This window comes from Chinchilla lanigera, unplaced genomic scaffold, assembly GCF_000276665.1.
Source record: "Chinchilla lanigera isolate Chin_1 unplaced genomic scaffold, ChiLan1.0 scaffold00048, whole genome shotgun sequence".
NCBI classification, from domain to species: domain Eukaryota; kingdom Metazoa; phylum Chordata; class Mammalia; order Rodentia; family Chinchillidae; genus Chinchilla; species Chinchilla lanigera.
The window spans coordinates 1,287,115-1,302,975 of NW_004955449.1; the positions used below are offsets into that span (position 1 = coordinate 1,287,115).

The window sequence follows — 15,861 nt, forward strand, 5'->3', positions numbered from 1 at the left end:
CACTTTGGAGCCTTTCTGTTCAGTATTCAGCATCATGGATTGTAATGAGGATGATTTGTACTGAGGATTGAACCCAGGGGCAGTGTACCATTGGGCTGCATCCCTGGCCTTTTTTTTTTTTTTTCCTCTTTCATTTTGTTTTGTTTTGTTTTTTGAGACAGGGTCTATGTAGCTCAGGTTGGCCTTGAACTCACAGCAGTCCTTCATCAGCCTCCTGAGTTCAGGGATTACATGTGTGCACACGACATCCAGCATCCCCGGCCCTTTTTATTTTTTAATTTGAGACGGGGTCCCACTAATTGTCCAGGCTAGGTTTTAATTTGTGCTCTTTACCATAGCCTCCCAAATCCCTGGGATTTCAGGTGGGGCTTCCCTCCCTGGCTGGGTTTTCATGTTTTCTTTGCCCACACTCCTTTCCAGAGCACTGCTTCCTGCTGAGCCCCAGAGAAGTGAGGAGAGACAGGGACAGGGGTAGTCTGGGGACTGGGCCCAGGTCCTTTCCCCTAGGACTCTGCTCCCTAGGATCTGCTTGGCCAACCTCCTCTTGTCCCTGGAGCCACGACCATGACACAGAGCCCCACTGGCCAACAGCCCTTTCTAACCTGTGAGCCCTGTCCCCAAGCTACAGGAGCTCCTGGTCTCCCTTTCCTTGCTGTCTTGTCCTATTTTCCACAGCACTGACGGCTGCTGAGTGATGCTACTGCCTTATGTAGCACAAGCTCCTTGAAGGGAGGCATCTTTATGTTTTACTCTGTGGCCCATCCTGGGAGTACAAGCAGGCTCTCAAGCCCTACTTTTGTAATAGCTAAAGAGAGTTATCATGGGAAAGATAGGTGCCTTCTCAGAAGGAGAGAGAAACAGGGACAGTTTTCCACGTAGTGAGTGAGCTGAGTAACTGCATGAAGACAGAAAAGAGTCAGTATCTGGAGGCAGTGAGCAGGGCTGGCAGTGCCCAGGAGGCGGCATGGAGTGGCAGGACCCCGTGTGGCTTTGCCTTTGTAGGAACTAGGAAGGATGAGGAGTACTGAAGGATTGGAACAGGTCAGGGACTCATGCAAGTGATGTTTTAGGATGGCCACTCTGGAGGTGGATTGGCCCTTGGGTGGGGGGTCCTTTCCAGGACCTTCCCCCATGTCCCTTCCCCAGAGCCTTGCAGACCAGCCGCGGGCTTCTCTGCACCGTTCTCTCGGTGCTGTCATCAGAATTTGATCTGAAGGGGTGTTGGACATCTTAGACTTGGAGGAAGGAGTTGAGCTGTGCCATTCTATCTCTGGGAAGGGGCGGGAAGTATCCATGGCTTTGGCACTCGGCAGGGAGTGGCACTCAGCTCTTGGAATGCTTCCTCTCCCTTCTTCAACCGCAAATCTGAGCAGGGGCAAAGCTGAAACTCCACAGGAATAAAAGGCACCCGACCTTCACCTGGTACATCAAGAACATGGGCAAATCTAGCACCGGAATCTCATGTTGCAATTGCAAGTCAAACTCCGAGAGGGGTAACCAGCCCATTAGCGCAGGCACCTGGAAGCTGGCTTCTGCACCGCGCCTCCCTATGCACACACGTGTGCACACTCACATGCATGTGTTCTTCAGACCCTTCAAAGACCAAGGCCAACTGCAAGCACCCATTCCCCAAGACTCCTAATTTATATTGGGAGCTAGCTGTAAAGCCTCCCCTGGCCCCCAATCTTCCCTTGCAATAATAAAGAGCATGTCACATCACACTAAATGTGACACTTAATCAAAACCCCTTTTCTTTAACAAACCCTTAACCTCCAGCACATGAGCATCACCAAGGCCAAGGGACAAGCCAGGGAGCCGATGCAGGTGGCACTTGCTTTGATTAGGATGATACAGATCTGCTTTTATTTCACTTTCATCAGAGTTGTAAAATTCCGAATCCATCCCTTTTTTGATTTGACAACAGCACATTTCAATAGAAGTTGAAACCAAAAAAAAGACTGAGACTTGTTCTCTCTTCAAGTGGGAGTGGGCTGTAATTTCTCTGAATCCTCTTCAGTAATGATTGCCAGAGCTTCTGATCTTCCTTCTCATGCGCAAGTTTGTAGGAACCTGGTTAAACTGAAGCACAAGTCTTCCTGGCACCAGGTCCTTTTCTTAAGTGGTATCTAAATACCCTTAATCTGTGGACCCGGGAAAAGACCTCCCCTCTCTGTCTCCTTCCTTGGGTCTTTTTTTCTTTCTGAGACTTAAGTCCTCAAGGGAATTCTTTTGTCAGATTTCTGGGGCAAGAAATAAACTTCCCTGTCACCTGGCACTTCAGGCCTTCTTGGGGCTCCAGCAGTTTCCATTTCTATTGCATGGGCCACGGCTTTTCTCATGACCTGTTTAGGACTTTGTTTTTAAATTGTTTAATCATTAGCTAAATTTGATAATGTACATGAATTAAATTCCAGTTATGGATGAGGTATCTATTCTAAAGAGAGAAGATTTATTTCTCGTTTGGAAAAACTTCTAGTCTTGAAGTAAAATGCACAGTGGTAATGCGTGGTAGGACGGGACAAGCGGGCACAAGTACCCTAAAGCACTGTGGTCGATGCGTGCAGTGAGGTTGGACATCTGCGATGCGCCAGCCCCAGGTGTAGGCACTGAGATACTGCAGTATACAAGGGCTGGGTGTCTTTTTTTTCTTTTTGGACAGAGTCTTCCTAAATAGCCTAGGTTCTTCCCAAACTTTCAATCCTTCTGCCTCAGCTTCCCAAGTTCAGTAGCTGAATCTGAAGACTTACAGTTCTTCTTTACCTTATGATTGAGAGACAGATGGAAACTATGAGGAACGAAAACAAACAAAGCTAGAGAACCCAGCTTAGAAAACTGTGTGAACATCAAACCTGACAGATAAAGCATAAGTAGGATTTTTAAAATTTACCCTTTATTCCTGCAAGAGGAAACAAAGTTTCCTTACGAGTTGCTCATCGCTCAGGCAAGACTTTAGCAGCTGGTTTCCTGGGCCCTACGTCTCCAGCACTACCTTCCCTCCCTGTCTGAAAGGCTGCCACCGGTGGTGAGCACAGGATAGGACCGAGGCACCGCCCTGTACCTTTCACTCGCGGGTGTAAATGGCATAGCCCGCCGGGAGGGCCACAGCGCTCGCTGAGGATCACGGGAACGTGCGAACGTCATCACGCAGAACCCACGCACGGCCACGTCTCAGACTGGTTCTGGGGCAGACAGAAGGACGCCAAGGATAGAAAGACAGCCTTTTCAGGGCAATGATCTGGACACTAAACTCTGTGAAGACCCAGGGTGAGTGAAGACAATCAGGAATCGCAGCCTCAGCAGCAAGGCTGTGTCAAAGAGGGAAGGTGTCCGTGGCCTTTCTGTTAGTAAGTAGTTTATACATCTGAAAAATAAGCAAAATCGAGTACTCGGCGCATTTCAAGGCAGAAGGAAAAAGGAAAACAGTTTCCTAGAAAAGTCTATGTTACAGGCCAGAAAGACAAAGGAGTAGGCTCAGGCTAGGCCGGCAGGGAGTGTGTGCGCATGCGCCAGGCCTGGCTTTGGCTCTTCCCACTGAATGCTGTCCCCACGCCCGGGATGGACGGGTTCCTCCCCTGCTGTGCACCCAGTGCTGGGGGAGGACCCACAGTGTCACTGCAGCGGGGCGGGCTGGCGAAGGAGTCATAGCTGGGTGAACGTCAGCACACAGATGGGACAGCTGGAAACCTGGTGTGGGCCGCAGGAGCAGCCAGCGCTGTAGTAACAGGAACTGCACTGGGTCGTCAGCGGCACACGGTCTGTGCCCTACTTTCCCCCAGCGGCCTGTGCAGGAGGAAGCCACAGCCCTGGAGCCCCGAGAGAGGACAGAGTCATAGGCCCCTCCTTGTCCCTTCCCTACTGTGTCCCTGGGAGGATTCAGTCACGACCGAGGCACCAGAACGGGTGTGTATTTGGTTTTTCTCCATGAGTTGTTGTGATAATTCTCTGTATTTGGGACTCTTCACTACAAAAAAATTTTCTTTTCATTTGACAAAAGTAGAGAGAATAAAGAACCCCACAGACACAGCATCTAGCTTTTACCATTAACACCTTGGTATGTTTGCTTCTTTTCCTTCCTTCTTCCCTTCTTCCTTCCTCCCTTTTCTTTTTTGTTCTTTCCTTTTGTTTTTTTGCTTTGCTTTCTGAAGTATGTAAAACAAATCCCAGACATTACATTTCACCCATAAATGCTTCAATATATATCTTTAAAACAGTAAGGACAGAGCCAGGAATGGTGGCAATATAGCTATAATTCCAGCATTCAGGAGGCTGAGGCGGGATGATCCCAAGTTTGGGACTGGCCTGGGAAATATAGTGAGTGCAAAGCTGGCCTGGACTATATAGTGAGACCCTGTTTCAAAAAAACAAAAACCAACTGTCTTAGTTACTTTTCTTGTTGCTGAGACAAAATAGACAAAATACCCAGCACCCAGAGTTATAGGAGGTAATGTTTATTTAGCTCAGTTTGTGGAGGTTTCAGTCCATAGTTGGCTGGCTCCAAGGCAGAGTGGCATTGTGGAGGAAAAGCAGTTCATTGCACACAGAAGATACCAAAAGCAAGCAAAGAAGGAAGTGACCACAGCTCTTTCTGTCCCTTTTATTTTACCTTATCCAGGTGGGTAGTACTCACACCCTTAATCCTAGCATTACACCATGAATCAATCACACTCTAGATCCAACTACCTCTGAAAAAGACCCTCTTATGACTGCATGAGGTTTTGAGGGGACATCAAGACACAAGCCGTAACACCACCCAACCAAACAAAAAGATAAGGACATTTTCTTGTATAATGACAAAATCACATACCAAAATTAACAATTCCTTAATGGTTTGTAATACACTTTCCCAGTCCGCAAATCTCCTGATTATCTCCAAATGTCTCCTTAGGGTTAGTTTGTCCGAATCTGGTGCAGACAGCGTCTACACACTGCATTTGGCTGCTGTCTCTTTGGTGTCTGTCATCTGTGGAATGGCTGTGGAGTGTCAGCCAGTGGCCCTCACTCACTCAGTCACCCTAGGCCTGGGTGACCCTCTCCAAGTGTCCTCCAGGCCCCTCCCTAGCAGCCCAGATGACCAGAGATGAGTGACCAGGATCTGAAGGAATGAGCCCTGGCATGGGACCAGAAACTCAGGGATTTTCAAAATTCCAGGCAGGAGACCACAAGATAGGGGGTGGGAAATGGAGTTTCTTTCCCCGCTCCTGGTAGCTAAACTTTCCACCAGGTCAGAGGTGGAGAGAAAGACCCTGGAGATAGAGAAAAGGGTGCAGGGGGCTCGCGCTGAGAGCAGAGCAGTCTTCTTCCTTAGGGCCCCTCGGGGGCTTGACCCCTTCTGTTTATCCAGTGGGTAGGATGCCCGTCTCTACCTGGAGAGCTTCGAGGACCAAGGCCCATGACCCTGGGAGGCCCCTTCATGAGAAGTAGCGGGCCCCTGACCACCTAGAGCCTCCTGACCCACCCCAAAGCTGGCCAAATGGCATCACCCTCGTCTGTGCAGCTCGCCTGGGCACACTTCTGAGCTCCTCGGGGAGTTCATCCATGTGCTCAGCTCATTTCCTGAGTACTGGAAACTTTGATCAAAAGGGGGGAGCCTGAGGCCTGAGCTTTGCCCCCCATCCTGTACTCCAGTTTACACGGGGCCAGATCTGGCCATGTTGCTGAGCCCCCAGAGCAGTGGTCCCCCCATACTCCACAGGCGAAGGCAGCTGTGCTCTCGGCCTAGGCGCTTCCTGAGCCCGGCCAGCATTCCTGCTTGAATCTGCAGCATGTCTGGGGCCAGCCGTCTCTCTTGATGGCCCTCTAGTGTCCTTTGGGCTGTGTCTTTCTTTGTGGGCTCTGGTGGCGTTGGCACTGGAAGGTGCTGCTCTCAGGGAGGGCCCGGGGGAGCCCCGAGGTCTTGACTGTAGGGCGATGGGAATGCCGGGAAGACACTGCTCCGCTGGCCCCCACATGGAGCACACAGACCTTGGCAGCTGGCAATCTGGCCTGCATCTGATCAATTTTATCTGTAAAGTATTCTGAAAATTTCTCCCCCAAAGAACATGTTGACCCTCTGAAGAAGGGAATGAAATGTGGGTCGCCTGTTTGAAGACGTTCTGAGTTTTGATGAAGCCTGTTCGGAGACCCAAGATAAGCCTCAGAAGGCGAGCCAAGCGGGTGGGGGCGAGGCTCCTCTGGTGAGTCTCCGAATCTCCCTTGGCCTTCCATTTTATGTGTTTACCAATTGTGAAAGCAAATCCAGCTGTTGGGAGGAATTGCTTCCAGATGACATTATGAGAAAGGAAAACATGCGTTATAAAAAAGTTGCAGAATAAAAACCAGAACATGAACACTCTGTAGGCCAGGGTTTCATATGGACTATTTCCTGAGATTGTGCAATAAGCCAGCTCCGAGGTAGTAAGAACAGCGCAGATGTTCCCCCACTAGAGTCAGCAGACCAGAGCTGGGACTGCACTTGGCAGAATTTGGGGAAAACTCACTTGACTTCACTGGGCCACCGTAGCTTTCTCCTCTTGAGAGCTTGCTTCCCACCTTCACTGGGGATCCTTGCAACGAGCACCCCAGAAGGGGTCTTCTGTGTGCTGAATCACGTGGGTAAGAGAACCCAAGGGAAAAATGCAAGGACGTTTCACTTTTACAAATGGGATGTGTTTCTCGGCTCCCCTGTGCTGAATTTGCTGCGTTGGCTTTCTCAAAGATTTTAGAAGCTCTCTAACGAGCTGGAATTAAAGTGTCCCTTTACTAATTTTGTTTTACAGGTCATTGGATAAGCCTACTTAGAGTGGTTTGGAAGAGGATTAGGACATTTGCGTTCCTTCCAAGCTGACTTTCCAGGCAGGGTCGGTCAGCAGCTGGAGACTCCCTTGGCCAAGGGCCAGAGCTCTCACAAACTGCGCTGTTGGAAGGGCCTGGTGAGCACATTGCAACTCTGCATAAAACGCAAACGCTTCCATGCAGGACGTGCATCCCACCTTTGCCTGCCCAGAGAGGACCAGAAAGCTCAGCAGCCCAGTTCTCCAGGGCAGAGGGACCACCAGTGCCAAGGAGTTACTTTGCTGCTTCAGCCTGGAGTGACTTTCTTCACCCCTGCAGGCCAGAGTGGACTTTAGGAGCTGGCGAATTCACTTAAGCACCTTGACAGCTGCTAGACGGCACTGTAGTCACGAGCCACGGCGGCTGTGTATATCACTATTTAAAATTCAATCTTTAAGTCTCACTAGACAAATTTTAAGTGCACACACAGCTGTCAAAAACCATATGGAAACAGTAGACAATGAGCCTGCTCTCTGTTAAGAAATATGTGCGGGGTGCCAGTGCAGGGAACAAAGCATGCACAAGCTCTGCCCTCCTGGAGTTCATGTTCTAAAGAGGAAGAAAAATAGACAATAACTGGGCAGGGTGGCACATGCTGCAATCACAGGTTTCTGGGATGCTGAAGCAGGAGGATTGTGAGTTCCAGTCCAGCCTGAGCAACTTAGTAATTTAGTGAGACCTGTCTCAAAATTTATTCACTTATTTATTTAGTTTTTGGTTTTTTGAGACAGGGTCTCACTGTGTAGTTCAGGCTGGCCTTGAACTCACTATGTAGCTCAGTCTGGCCTCAAACTCATGGTGATCCTCCTGCCTCAGCCCCCCAAATGCTGGGATTACAAGTGTGTGCCACCACACCCAGCTCTTTCTCAAAACTTAAAGAAAAAAAATATTGAGCTGAAAAACAGATAATAAATATAACAAGTCACTTTCAGGTGCTGTCCCAGTGAGTAAAAAGCACGGCCAGATACCAGGAGACAGCGGGAGCGATATTGGCATGGGACTGTAGAGACTCAGCCACTAAGCTCCTCCCCTGGGCGCCCGCTGGCCTAGCGGGGAGCCAGAGGCAGGATGGGAAGAGCCGAGGGCCAGGCCGGAGGGCCAGAGTGTCCAGCATGATCATGCTCTGGTGAGAAGGCAGCAGGTGCAGGGAGGCAGCAGAACTGGCTAAGAGGCAAGGACTTGGGCCAGGGTTCGCTGTGGGGAGGGCACTTGGGGTGCAGGACTTCTCTTTATCATCCCACTCTTCCTTCTCCTGCTCTTCTGTAAGGACAGTATCTCCTCCTTTGCTTCTGTCATCAGTCGCTCTTGTTTCTGCCACATGTTGCCTTCTCTCTGGGCTCCTCTCCAGTCCCTGGAGGGCAGCTCTGCTCAGCCATCAGGGAGCCTGCCTGCCACACCTTACACAGGTGGGGCCAATTTCCTTTTCTTGCTATGAACAGACTATTTTTAGAACAAAAATAATTTTAGCATACAGAAAAATTGAGAACATAGTGTAGAGAATACCCATATACCCTACATCCAACTTTCCCTGATAATGTCTCACAGGAGTGTGGGATGCATGACACAATTAAGGAACCAGTCGTGACATATTTTTTTTTCGTGGTTCCGGAAATTGAACTCATGACCTTGCGCTTGCCAGGCAGGCACTCTGCCGCTGAGCTATATCCCCAGTCCAGGACATATTAACTACGATCTATATTTTATTCTGACTTCCTGAGTTTATTTTTTTCTGAGTTTATTTTAAATGTCAGAAGATGCTTTATTTTCTTTTTCTGTTCTTTAGAACATTTTCTTCTGTGTTTTAGCTTCACATTTATTTTATTTTTATTTATCCATTTTTTTTTAAATGTGTTGTGTTGAGATTTTTTTTTTTTTTTTTTGGTAATGGGAATCGAGCTCATGACCTCAGGCTTGCCAGGCAGGCACTTATGCCGCTGAGCTATTTCCCTGGCCCTCTTATCCCTGTTAATAGCAACTTTTTTCACTGAAACTGAAACACCTCCATGATTTTCTGAGCTGTAACCATCAGATGGACCTGTCTCCGTGTCTACCCCACCACTCCCTAGCGCAGTCAGTACCTCCTTTCTCTACTTCCCTCCTGGGGTTGCCAACGTTAGTAGAGAAATATCCTGATTCTGTGGTGAAGAAGTCCAACCCACCAAGGCAACACATGGAAGCACCAGTGACAGACGCCAGGTGTCCTCCACAGCCTCCCAGCTGCCCACGGCTTCTGGGTGTCCCTGCTGACAGCTGTCAGAGTCCCTCCGAGCCTTCCCCGCTTTCCCCTGATGTTCTCCACTTACATCACCAGAGCTCAGTGACGCACACTAAGAGATTAATGTTGACAGGCGCCTACAAGCTAAAATAAAGTCTTCATTTAGATTTTACCAGTTCTCCCACTAATGTGTTTCTTCCTGTTCCAGAAACCAACCCAGGATGCCACATAATATGCCGCTGTCGTGCTTCCTTAGCCATCCAGCTGGTGGCAGCTTTGCAAGCTTTCCTTGTGTTTCACCACCTTGACGCTTGGCGGAAGTACTAGTCAGGTATTTTGTAGACTAGCAAACGCTTCCCTTCGATTTGGGTTTGTATGGTGTTTACACCCCTGACCACACCGGGGAAGGACAAGGGATGTCCCTTTCTCATGACACAGTATCAGCAGGACATGACATCACCACAACAGACAGCTAATGTTGACCTCGGTCACTGGGTTAAGGTGGTATCTGCCTGGTTTTGCTGCTCTGAGGTTACTACTTTATTTTCACATTGTCTGTTAGAAGTTAGTCACTAAGTTCAGCCCATACTCAGTATGTGCAGAGGAAAGAGTGTCCTTCCTTCCCTGGAAGACAGAGTATCAAAGAATTGTTAGACATTAAAACCAGCATAGTAACTAATATTTTTGTTTTTGTTTTTTGGGTTTTTTTTCTTCTTCCGGTACCAGGAATCAAACTCACGACCATGCGCTTACCAGGCAGGTGCTGTGCTGCTGAGCTAAATCCCCAGCCCCATAACTAATATTTTTGGATTTGGTTTTTTTTGGATATAGGGTCTCACTTTGTAATTTAGACTGGACTTGAACTCACTATGTAACTCACGCTGGCCTTGAACTTGAGGCAATCCTCCTGGCTCAGCCTCCTGAGTGTTGGGATTACAGGTATGTACCACCATACCCAGCTATTAACTACTATTTTTGGATAGATACTTTGAGACTGTACAAAGGTTCTGCTTCTCCTTATAGTTTCACCCACTACGTTTAGCATACATCTGTGAACCTGTCCTGTGGCATTTATTACTATGGGGTTCAAATGGTGATTTTTTTAAAAATTTAATTTAATTTAATTTATTTGGTTTTTTGAGACAGGGTCTCGCTATGTAGTTCAGGCTGGCCTTGGACTCATTATGTAGCCTAGGCTGGCCTCGAACTCCAAGGGATCCTCCCGCCTCTGCCACCCCCAGTGCTGGGATTATAGGTATGTGCCACCACGCCCAGCTCAAATGGTCATTTTCTGATCTCTTCATTCTTCTACTTTTTAAATTTGGGCTCCTTCATAAGAACATAAGAACAATTTTATGTTCCATAAGAACAGTCTCCCGTAAGAACAGTCTGTCTCTCCTACTCATGTATTTATTTATTCATTTAATTATTTATATTAGTTTAGATATATATGTTTTTCTTTTTAATCCAATGCTGTTGTTATTTTGTTGCTCAAATTATCATAGTTTCAGATACTGGGAGCTTTCCAGCCTTGATCCTCTGATCCTTGCACCTGACTTCCCTTTTTGTGTTTTCCATTGTGTAAAATGTGTGTTTGGTTGAGCACTACTTTACTTCCTGTCAGTGTAAGACTCTCCAGGCCCACTGTGTATTTTCTAGGCCCCGCTGCCCCAGCCCCAGACCTGACCACTCCACTGAGGGCCTCTGGGGGCCTTCTAAGTGTCCCTGCTGGCTGCCGGACATTTCACTTAGGGCCTGCACCAGACCCTTGCCTTCTGAGCACCGCTCACAGCGGCGGAGTCCACCGGGCTCTTGCCCTTGCCCCAGCATTTCAGCGTTCATGAGTTTGGGCAGCTTGTCCTACAGAAGCCCGAGGGCTCTCTTCTGTGAAATGAGAATAATAGTAAAGGTGCTTCCGAAAGGGTTGGCTGCAAGGATTACAGGTGCAGGTGGGTGAGGCAGCCACATGCCTGTCACCTCTCATAGTTCTCACCCCGGATGTGTTGGTGATGATGGAGATCCTTGGCTTCTGGTGAGGGCGACTGGTTCCGGGGCATGGGCTCTGGACATAGACTGCCTGGCTGCGTAACCTGAGTAAAACTCTGCGCCTTGGTTCCCCATCTGCTGATGATTTGGAGTCATTTTCTCTGAGGAAAAAAAATGAGGGCAATAACAATGCCTATGTCCTAGAGTTTTGGAGATTAAAGGAGTCAGTATGCACAAAGCACACAGAACAGGGTCTAGCATATAGGAACATTTTGGATTGTTAATTATCTTTTTTTTTTATTGAAGACTAAATCTCTGGCCCTTTTGGTGTTATCCTACCTTCAATACAAATTAATAATACAAATTAAACTGTCTCACTTTTATCGATGCACACACTGTGAACTTTAAAGGTAACAAGGGCTAACACCGTGATCGTCCATCCTGTAGGAGGAATAGCTTTTAGCTTCATGAGGTCACTGTGTTTAAAACGTTGTTCCTCAACTTACAGTGCTGCAACTTAGAATTCTCTTTTCAAATTTTTGACCTGTTGTTGGTATGAAAGTGACATGCGTTCAGTGAAATTATACCTTGAATTCTGATCTTTTCTCAAGGTATACGCAGTGAGATACTGTGTCAGTTCAGACGCATGACTAGCGTGATCACCGTCCTGTGCTGCCGACACTTTCTCCTCCAGGTATTGACAAATGGCCTGGACAAAACTACTTGGCTCACATTGGTCGCACACTGATGCACGAGGCCCGAATGGCCAGTGGCTTTGAGGAAACTCTTTGTAAATCCATCAGATTTGGCCATTAAAAAATGATAACTGTGATCAGCCAATGCCGAGGGGCCCATTTTGTGGAAGAAAGACGTGGAACCAAAACAGTTAGTGACACAGTAATTAGGATGCAGGGGAGATGGCTGACAGTTTGGAGATGTTTTCTCAGAGAAAACATCAAATGCCGTACAGTTTGCAGGACATTAATAGATGATGAAATTGGCAATTTATTGCCACAGAGTGACACTCGTGGCCCTCTCCACTATGTACGCACAGCCAAATATCTGAAGGCAGTTCTTGCTCTGCCTTAATTGCAGGACAGAAGGGCATGAGAACTCCTTCCCTCCCACTGGGCTTTCTTTCAAGAATGTTGGGATTTTCTTGCTGTTCGTGTGAAAGTACAGCCAAAAGTACAATCTCTGTCTTAGTTATTGCTCATAATAAAAAGGATGCAAGTCTTTCAGCATCAAAGATCGTTGAATAAAATTTTTATCAGACCACTGATTTCACTTGTTTATTTGTGTTTTGAGATGAAGTCTCACTATTTAGTTTATGCTGATCTCAAACTCTCAGTGATGCTCCTGCCTCAGCCTCCTGAGTGCTGGGATGACAGGAATGTAGCACCAAGCTGGATGGGACCACTGGTTTGGACTGAATGCCTCCTCTAGGCCCAACTGGCCAAACCAGATTGGAGTCACTCCTGCTGAAGTTCCTTATCACCAAGCTGTAACTAAGTTGTTACCTGACTGTCTGAGAAATCAGAACAGAAAGAGAGATGACAGTGAAATCCCCAAACAAGCCAGTTTTAGCTGGCGAGGTAAAAGGTTCCCTCTCTCTGCATTAGCTCTTACAAGGAAAGTGCCTTTGAAATAACCATCCTGCATGTCATTTTCTGTTTCTGCTTCCCTCGGTCTTCTCTGTTATAAACTAAACTTCTCTGCTCTGCTCACTGGAACACTGGGACAAGGTGTTGCCCAATTCTAGGTTGGCAAATAAAACCCAATGAAGATCTTTGAACTAAATTTGTTGTTATTTTGTCTTTGATAGGACTAAAGCAGACAAAGATGCTGAGTAACAAACACCTGGACACCAGCTCGACAGGAACGGTTCTACTGGGGCTGGAGGGCCAGGTAGCTCCAGGCCTCAGTAGACTGCAAGACACAAGCAGCGGAACTTGGACCTTATCCCGGTGGCAGTGGGATGCCTCAGAGTGACATGAACAGGTTTGTGTCTCAACCCTGCTGATGGCTGCCCTGAGGATTCACCACTGAATGCAGCGTCCAGAGGAGAGAGCTAAGCAAGGCAGCTCGTTGAGGCACAGAGATAACACACTAGAGACAACCGGACCAGAGTGAGGAGGAGGAAGAGCAGCTTATGAAGATCCTGGTTTCTGGCATAGGTGACAGCTGTCAGAAACAAGGGCAGGAACAGAAGAGGAAGAGCAGGATTTGAGGATAGAGAACCCGTTCAGTCATTCATAGATGAGCTGCGAGCATCTGTGGGCCTTTTGGACATGTCTGCTCTTTAGACACGGCGACCTGGAGTTCAGGACGGATGGCTGGGCTTGAGAAATGGATTTGAGAGTCCCAGTATGCACAAGATAGTAGAAGCAGCAGGCATGCGCGACCTTATCCATGCCTGTTTTCAATAAAATAAGGTGCATTTTGTATTGTAGTAAAATTCACGTAAGAATTACCATACTAGCTGGATGTAGTGGCATGTGCCTATAATCCCAGCACTCTTGGAGGCTGAAGCAGGAGGATCACACGTTTGAGCTCAGCCTGGGCAAGTTAACAACTTAGTAAGACTTTGTCTCAAAAAATGAAATAAAAAAGAAAGAGCAAGGGATATAGCTCAGTGGTATAAGCACCTACCTGGAAAACATAAGGTCCTGAGTTAGATTCCTGGTACCGAAAAGGGAGTGGGGCTAGAAATATAACTCATTGAAGGTCCTAGGTTCAATCTCTAGGTCATTTCTCTAAAAAGAAATGACCATACTTAGTCTTTTAAAGTATACAACTCAGTGGCATTTAGTATATGCCCAGTGTTTTCCAATTGCCACACTAATTCTTGAGTATTTTCACGACTGTAACAGGAAATTCTTGTAATTAACCTCCCCATCCGTAGCCTAGCCCTGATACCCATGGATCTGTTTGTGTCTGTACCTATTTGCCTAATCCAGACATTTGGAATAAATGGAATAATATAGCATGTGGCCTGGTGTGTCTGGCTTTTTTTTACTTTTACACATTCACACTTCATTTATACAGTCATAAAACATTTTATGTTTTTAGGTTTCCATGTTGTAGTCCGTATTTGCATCCCTTTTTATGGCTCAGGTAGATAAACCAGTTTGTCCATTCATTGGTTGATGAACAACTGAGTTATCTGCAAGGGGTTAACTTTTAATAAAGTAAGGGAGGGGAAGGGAGGCAAAGAAAGAGGCTAAGAAAGGGAAATCTGAGAAATAGGGGAAACTGCACCCGAGAGAGGTAGTCAGGAGGGGAGGGTTTGGTAAGCAACATTACATGTTCAGAACAACACTGAAAATTAGTCACTGAGGGTCTGACCCAAGGAAAGACATTAGCAACTTCAATGCAAGCTTTTTGTGTGGACGGATGAGAGCAGAAGGTGGCAGGCCAGGGCCGGAGTGCCTTGGGGCAGGGAAGGTAGGAGACCTGATCCCAGAGCAGAGGAGGACGGAGATGAGGGTGCGAAGGCCCCTCCGTGAAGCAGGCTATGCTGTTTACTTGCTCTGGGGAGACACAGAGAGGAGCAGGAGCTGGTGGCGGAGAAGGGGCAGGAGCACAATTATAGTCACCTGCACCCACTGGCACTTGACAGTGTCACCTGACATTTGAAAATGTCTGTGGGTGGGGGCCTCCAGCAAGACTGGGAGCTCCTGAGGACCTTGCAGACAGGAAGCACTGTGAGGACAGAGGAGAGTGTTCCTCGCACAAATAAAGGGCGGGCCTGGTCATCAAGGGCATTTCTTCACAGATCCATCCTCAAGTGCTGACCTCCAAAGGCCTGAGGAACTCTGTAAAACAACAAAGATCTGCCTGGTGTGGTTTAACTAGACATTTTCCAGTCATCTCCTTTCTCATTGTTTTGTCACCTAATCTTGGATTTGTAACATGCCCCGCTCTCAGACGTACAGAGGCAAGCAAGCTCTTTTTAAATGACACTAAACTGTAAGTGTCCTGGTTAAGGAAACCCGAGAGGACCTGGCGACAGTCCGGGGTCTGAGGGTCTCTCTCAGGGCCCTGCTGCCACAGCCTCAGGAGATGCAGCTTTCACTGTGGTCTTGTTGGAAGTCAGGAACAAATTATCACGTTTCTTTTTCTTCTTTGGGCCGTCCATCTCTGAAGAGATAATAGCTTACATTTGTGCGTTGTATAGTAGTTTACATTACCACATGCATTATCTCAATTTCTCCTTACAACAACCCTGAGGGGAGGAACTACCATTCCATTCTATACGTGAAGCGTGCTGGAAGAGTTTCAGGGACTGCTGTGCTCGCCTCCCAGAGCTCGCCAGCGGCGATGCCTGGACTTCAATCATCCATTCCAGATGTGACGTTCCCGCCACCCCACTCCCACTGCACACACAATATTTAGCTTTTTGTTCAAATTGGAATGTTGCCTGTAAATTCCTAGATTTGGGGTCCTAATCTCCTCCCCTCAAGCTAACATAGTGACTCTGCTGTTGTCTAGTGAAGACTTCTCTTTTTCTTTCTTTCCTGTTTTCTGAGGTGAGGGTGGAGCTACATGGTCCAGGCTGCCTCCAAACTTGCTGTGTAGCCCACGCTGGCCTGAACTCCAGATGCTCCTGCCTCAGCCTCCTGAGTGCTGGGATTACAGGTCCCCCCTCACTCTGCCTGGCTTTCTAGTCAAGCCTTGAGGACTCCCAGAGAAAGGCACAGCTGCTAGGTCCACACATCTTCTCTGAGGAGCAGCAGTCCCGCCTCCACTTTCCTGATCCTGTGTGAGGAGCCTCTCACAAGCTTGCAGAAGGGCCCTGTCCACATACCCCATGTGCTGTGTGTGCAGGTTCTGGGTCTGTAAACAGT

At 47.7% G+C, this 15,861-nt stretch overlaps 2 long non-coding RNA genes across 2 annotated transcripts; both read left to right on the forward strand.

The window, feature by feature from the left end:
- Positions 1 to 6,353: 6,353 nt before the first annotated feature.
- Positions 6,354 to 9,895, forward strand: LOC102008363. Its single transcript, XR_262482.2, has 4 exons — positions 6,354 to 6,591; positions 6,756 to 6,908; positions 9,234 to 9,356; positions 9,857 to 9,895. It is a non-coding gene; the product is annotated as an uncharacterized LOC102008363 (long non-coding RNA).
- Positions 9,896 to 9,922: 27 nt separating this feature from the next.
- On the forward strand, positions 9,923 to 13,563 carry LOC106149546. Its single transcript, XR_001235804.1, has 3 exons — positions 9,923 to 9,964; positions 11,623 to 11,705; positions 12,837 to 13,563. It is a non-coding gene; the product is annotated as an uncharacterized LOC106149546 (long non-coding RNA).
- Positions 13,564 to 15,861: the final 2,298 nt, after the last annotated feature.